Consider the following 6,000-nt stretch of genomic DNA (forward strand, 5'->3'; position numbering starts at 1 on the left):
TCCATTTTTGACCTTTAGATTTGGTGGACTTTTATTAGAATTATTTATCGTAATGTTCATTCTTCTATCCCAGAACAGCTCTTGTATAAATTTTTCCCATTTTTGTATTTTATTTTTAATGTCATAAACGTACTGTCCATTGTTAATTCAAGATGATAGTGTTGTTTTTTATTTATATATAAAAAAATCTTTCACTTTCTTGTACATATTAACATAATCATGCCCTTTTTTAATTCTTAAGAAAGTCATAGTTACGACCACACTAGAGGTGTCTGGGAGGGCTGGTGAGCCGCCCAGTCCGTAATGTTTGAATTTCTTTCACTCAAGTACTTTTAGCTTGCTAGCAAATCAGTCGTTCCGCCCCACTGCAGGTTATACTGGGCCAAAATCAAAGAAAACAGCGACAGGTCTTGGAAAGCAGGTATCACTACTTGGATTGCGTTTCCAAGAGCAACTATAACTCTTAAACACTACGCAATATTCTGGCTTAGGCGCAGACCTGCCGCACGCCTCTCGTGTTTACAAGAGGCTCTTGCGTAGTTAAAAAACATAGATTGTTAAAAAAGATTCCCCGGGGTGAAGTCTTGAAATCCCAAACGCAGAAAACTCAATAAGCTCCGATCTAAGTAGACTAGGGCGCATGTGAGTTCCTGACATTCAGGAGGTCTTTCTGTCCTATTCTGGTAAAACCCTCTCTCAGTTGAGGCTCTCATGCTTTCCATAGCGCGAGGGCTCCTCACTTTTTTTGTCGTGCTTGTGAATGCTACAAAAACATTTGTCCGTTTATCCCTGTAAGGCCGAACCCAGTGAACGCAGGTAAGAATAAGGTCCCGACCTCGCACGTTGGACAGCGCACCGCCGAAAAGCCCTATTCCTCTAACACTCTAATAATAAGTCCAGAGTGAAGCACGTCTTACAAGTGCACGTCTAACTTGGACTAGATACTTATGAGCTTGCAGTCCTCCCCACACTTCTTATGTTGGAATGAATGTTACGAATTCCTGAAACGACACAAGACAAAATAATTTAATTTTAAATGAGCTAAAAGTCAGAAAACTTGTTGGAGATGCAAGGTTCATCTCCAACAAATAAAATATTTTGGACATATTATGAGGAGCAGACACAGAAAACATGGAAAGACTTTTTATCCAAGGTAAAGTAGAAGGCTGAAGATCACAAGGAAGATCCCCAACAAGATGGATCGACTAAATTACAGGCATATGTAAAAGATCTATGCTTTGAGTTAAAAGAAATGACCAGTGACAGAGATCTTTTTAGACGGACAATACACGACATGACGATGACTAATACACTTACTTCCGGGGGTTTATGATTGAAGAGAGAGTGTCTTATACAGAAGCTATATGGAATGAGAGTAAAAAGGTCCCACGTATGCTTATATCGGATACTAAGAGCACAGACCGCTAATCAGTACTTCTAACGGTTTCGCCTCTCTTCTAGCAACCGCCATACCGACCACTGATACTTCAAACGTCGGTCACGTCACAGTACTTACATTCATTGAAATAAGACTGATCGCGTACTGCGTGTATTTCTGCGGTCTCGACACTTCAGTCGACGGTTCACCACCGTCCACCTCTCATTTCATTCCATAAGTCGCCTCTTACGACAGGCTGGGGACCGGGGCCTAGCAGTATTCTTCTTCGTCCGTTCGCTCGGTAAGGCAGCTAGTTGGACAGGGCCGTTACTGGACAGCTTCATGCAGAATAATGCAGCTTCTCTAAATATCTATTTTAGTATATGGTTTTGGATTCTGAACAAGTAGTCCTTAAAAGTATGGATGTTTTATTTTGAGAATATCTTTGTTTTTATTTTTGATTTGTTTCATGTACAAGAAAGGATTGTTAAGTCTTTATTTAGAAAAAGTTTCACTGCATTTACTTATTTTTGACTATTTCACAAGTTGGTGGTATTTTCTTAATAAAAAAAAACCACAAAAATAATTCTATAAATATGACAGAAATTTCCCAAAATCTGGTTTAAATTTCTTTTATTTTATATTTTTTACTTGCTTTCTTATATCTTAAAATACAGTTTTTTATTTGATTTTCGAATTTCAAAGGAAAACCCATAAATGTGCTTGAAATTTTCCTAAAAGTTTGTCCTAATAGATCCCAAATCAAAGTTATACAAGCCTATAATGCTAGTAAAAAATTAGAACGTATTTATGAATTTATTTCGTTTTTCTTATTTATTTTATCACAGTAATGAAGAACTTTGGTCAATCTTTCCGTAAACTTTTACGTTTTAAGTTTATGGTAAAATAACCTTGAAGATATTAATAAATCTTAAGAAAATTGGTCATCTCATTGCAATTTATTTTGGAGCTTATTCATTTTAGTTATCTTTGTATTTTTATCCCTTCCAAAGATATTATTTGAGCTAGGCTAATCATTCCTCCACTGTGATCTTCTATTACCTCTTCCTCGAAAGAAAATTTACGACTGTTAAGATTTTTTTCAATCAACAAAGGCATGATAGTCAGATAGAGCCAAATCTGGTACATAAGGGGGATGGTTGGAGTAATTCAAATTCTAAGTCACTAATCGCTTGATCGTAACTTGCAATTTGTATGTTGGCGCATTGCTTTGCAAAAATAAAACATCTTGGTCAAATTTTCTCATCTTTTCTCTATAAATGTTTTGTCGTATAGGGGACAGTAAACTTAAAAAATAAGTAAATATAAATTATCAGTTATTATTCTACTCTTATCATTCGTTATTGTTAATGATATTTCCAGAAGTTATGTTCGTAACCAGCATATTCATAGCATTTTTTAGTAATATTTTTCTGTTTTTCCGTTTCTTTTATTCGATTTCGTAAGATTTTTGGGGACATTTATCGAAATATATCACGGTTTTATTGCCATTCCCTTTGCTGTATCAATAAAGTTAAATAACTTGTAGATTAAAGTTTAAATATTTATGAACGGCACCACATCCCCATTGGTCGTAACATTTCTGCCGGAATAATCTGAAAACTAACCAGACGAAAAATTGAGAATAAAGAGAAAAAGTAATTTACGAACCAACTGTTGAATACGGCGTAAGTATGTGCCCCAAAAATTATTAGGGTTGAACATATTTAAAAAAGTTTTTTTGTCGTTTACATAATTTGGTGGCGAAAAGAAACCTTTCAGCGCGATACAGATCAGTGAATAAGGTTTAAAATAATAAACATGGTGTAGGAAGAGAACGAACATAGCCCAACTTTGATTCGGGATCGTTTCGCAATAGACTATACTTATCAATCTATTCTTAAAGAAGGATCTTTATAAACAGTTACCACAACATAAATCGGTAATAAGAATAAAATAAATGATAATAAGGACAAATATACCATAGTTAACTTAACTTGCGTGCAAAGAAATAGCCCACTAAACTTTCTAAACTTTTACTTCACTTTCGAAACTATTACTCGGATCAAAAAAAGAGATATACTGTTTGAAAGATAATTTAATATACTTTATTATGAGTATTCGTACTCATAAAAATGTATTCTGACTAACACAAAAAGGGTATTTGACAATTAAAAATTTACCAATTATATTTTTAATAATGGGTATAATTTCCTCTTGCATTACCAACTTCTTTCGTACGATTAGACATAGATCTAATCAAGTTTACTATTTTTTCTTGTGGAATGTTAAGCTACTCTTCTTCTACTGCGACAATAAGCTCTGAGATCGAGTTTGGGGTATGAAGTCTAGCTACAATTCTTTGGGTTTCCGTTCATCCCATAAATATTCGATGGGATTAAGGTCTGAATGCACGCTGGCCATTCCACGCTCCAAAAACTAACTTCGGTTTATGTAATCTTGCACAATGCTTAAGGTATGAAGCCTTGTATTGTTCTGCATTAAAATAAATTCCAATGTAGTTAACGTAAGGCACTACAAGCATTGCTAAAATCTTCTATGTATCTAGCATCCGTTAAACCTCGACGCTCGTGAAGACGGTTACTCCGACGAATGAAAACAAGGTCAGTTCGTGCTGCGATAGAAATTGCACACCAGATCATGCAGGAACTACCTCTAGAAGAACTATGCTATTCAATGCAGCATTCTGGAAATCGCTTTCTTGTCTTCGTTATACTTTCCTTCTTTGGTCGCTACCGTAGAGGTATATTCTGGTGTTATCTGAGAACAGAACAGATCCCCATTGTTTCAACGTCCAAACCGCAGGAGTCAACAAGTGCATATTTAGTATATATATATATATATACATATATGCATATATTTTATTATAATTATGCCGAAAAGCGAGCATAACTAAAAAGAATCTAACAGTTAATGAACAATGGGAAATGTGTAAAAAGTATATTAATAACGCAGCAAATAACATTCTAGGGCCGCAAAGACCACCAATACGCAATGAGTGCCTTCGATTGTTGAGTGCGAGGACATTACAAGAAGAAAGAACCAATGCATATAAACTGATGCAGCAAAGAAGAACCCGAGAAAAAGAACAAAAATATAAGGATCTTAGAAGAGAAGGGAAGTACATATATCGGAGAAAAAAGCGAACTTATGAAAAGAGAATATTGGAAGAACTTGAGGCATTAAAAAACCAACCATCCTTTAAACCAAGGATCGGACTATATAAGAGGGAGGGGGCATACACTCAATACAAAAGAAGAAATATTGAAAAGGTGGATGGACTATTGAAGTAAAAGATTTAAATCAACCACCCCCAGGAGCAAGCAACAATACACCATTGGAGCCTCCATCAATTCAAGAAGTACGGGATGCAATAAACCACCTAAAAATAATAAATCTCCAAGAAGTGATGGTATACCCCGAGGAACTTATTAAATGTGGAGGTGCTATTCTGACTAATCATATATATGTATAATATATATATAATATATATATATATATATATATATATATATAGATATATATATATATATATATATATATATATATATATATATATATATATATAGATATATATATATATATTATATATATATATATATATATATATATATATATATATATATATATATATATATAAGAATAAGAAAAAAGAAGTACTTGTGACTCGTTTGGAACAAATATATAACTGTTTTGGATGGGTTGGGAGTCAATAATAGGGCTATTGGTTAACTATTTTTTATTCTCCGAGCTTTCAATTGTGTTTACAATTATTATCAAGAGCTAAAATAGACAAAATACTTACAAGGTTGAACTAAAAAGAAAAAAACAATTTTTGTTAACTTACCAAATAAAAATTAGTTTGGTAAGTAAAAATCACTGCTTACATGTTCAAAATATTAATACAAAAATGTTTTTATCTAATAAATGTTTCTCTGAAAAATTTTTATAATTTTGAAAACATTTTTTTAATATAAGAATAATTGAATTTATAAATAAGTTCAAATAGCAACCAATTACAAATAGCCTCAATGTCATTGAGGCTATTTGTAATTGGTTGCTATTTGAACTTATTTATAAATTCAATTATTCTTATATTAAAAAATGTTTTCAAAATTATAAAAAATTTTCAGAGAAACATTTATTAGATAAAAACATTTTTGTATTAAATATTTTGAACATGTAAGCAGTGATTTTTACTTACCAAACTAATTTTTATTTGGTAAGTTAACAAAAATTGTTTTTCTTTTTAGTTTCAACCTTGTAAGTATTTTGTCTTTTTTAGCTCTTGATAATAATTGTAAACACAATTGAAAGCTCGAGAATAAAAAAATAGTTAACCAATAGCCTATTATTGACTCCAACCCATCCAAAACAGTTTTATATATATATCTACTAATATATATATATATATATATATATATATATATATATATATATAGAAGTATACGAACTAATATGTAACTTTTTATTTAAAGTTGGTTACATTATTTAAAAACTAATATCTTACATTACAATTCTGTGGCTAAAGGGACTAGGTTTCCAAGCCAACTCACCAAACACACACACACACACACATATATATATATATATATATATAT

This window comes from Diabrotica undecimpunctata, unplaced genomic scaffold (genome assembly GCF_040954645.1).
Source record: "Diabrotica undecimpunctata isolate CICGRU unplaced genomic scaffold, icDiaUnde3 ctg00001373.1, whole genome shotgun sequence".
NCBI lineage: Eukaryota > Metazoa > Arthropoda > Insecta > Coleoptera > Chrysomelidae > Diabrotica > Diabrotica undecimpunctata.